The sequence below is a fragment of the Megascapheus bottae genome, chromosome 5, assembly GCF_031878675.1.
Source record: "Megascapheus bottae isolate mThoBot1 chromosome 5, mThoBot2.hap1, whole genome shotgun sequence".
Classification (NCBI taxonomy): Eukaryota; Metazoa; Chordata; class Mammalia; order Rodentia; family Geomyidae; genus Megascapheus; species Megascapheus bottae.
This window is the reverse complement of record NC_143513.1, coordinates 73,399,573-73,400,459: the sequence shown is the minus strand read 5'-3', so window position 1 is coordinate 73,400,459 and position 887 is coordinate 73,399,573. Positions and strand designations below refer to the sequence as shown.

At 36.3% G+C, this 887-nt stretch overlaps 1 pseudogene; it reads left to right on the top strand.

Annotated features, from left to right (window-relative positions):
- The first annotated feature begins 205 nt into the window (after nt 1-205).
- Nucleotides 206-294, top strand: LOC150063626 (U6 spliceosomal RNA; annotated as a pseudogene).
- The last annotated feature ends 593 nt before the right edge of the window (nt 295-887 follow it).

Below are 887 nucleotides of genomic sequence, written 5' to 3'. Positions count from 1 at the left end.
TGGTACCATTCAAGGTTAGCTATTTTGACCACAGAATTAATCAAAGAAGTTGTCAAGGTGAGTTCAGAAATCCATTGTCTTGTCACTATTTTCGTGCCTTCAATGAACCAACACGGAAGACTTCGGAGATACTTTGTCATGTCTTTGTTTTTTCTGTTTTTACTAGCTACTAATAATTTAATTTTCTGTTAAAAACACTACAGCTTTGCTTTGGCAGCACATATACTAAAACTGGAACGATAGAGACAAGATTACCATGGCCCCTGTGCAAGGATAATGTATATACATTTATTTGAAAGAGGAAAGGGAAGGAGGGAAAACAAGATGATTGGAGGGGAGGGAGAGAATTGGGGACAAAAATGAGAAGGGGTATCATTGTGTGAGAAGTAACGCACCTACTACCTGACGAATGTAAACTAACATTGTCCGACAAAAAATAAAATGATAAAAAATACTACAGCTCACATGCTAAAACCTATTCTACAGCCTTCTTTTCAGTGACCAACATGAAATTTTGTTGTCGTCTCTGAGATGCATTAAGTTGTTCTTAAAACTTCAAATAAAAGAACCAAAACAAATGCTGCCTTATCCATAACCATCAAATTTGGTGTGAGTTAAGAATGGGCTATGATATCCAATGACAAGTTCTTTTATGGCCTACTTGTCTGACTAAATATTTTCTTTGTGTGTGTGAGTGGCACGGTGGCTCAACGTGGTAGAGCATTATTAGTCTTGAGCAAAAAGAGCTCAGGGACAATGCTCAGGCCCCAAATTCAAGTCCCATAGCCAACAACAAAAAACACATATGGAAATATTTTCTTGTCTTTCCATTTCTTACAAATGGTACAAAAATATCTTTTTATTTGATGGATCAGTAAGATTTCATT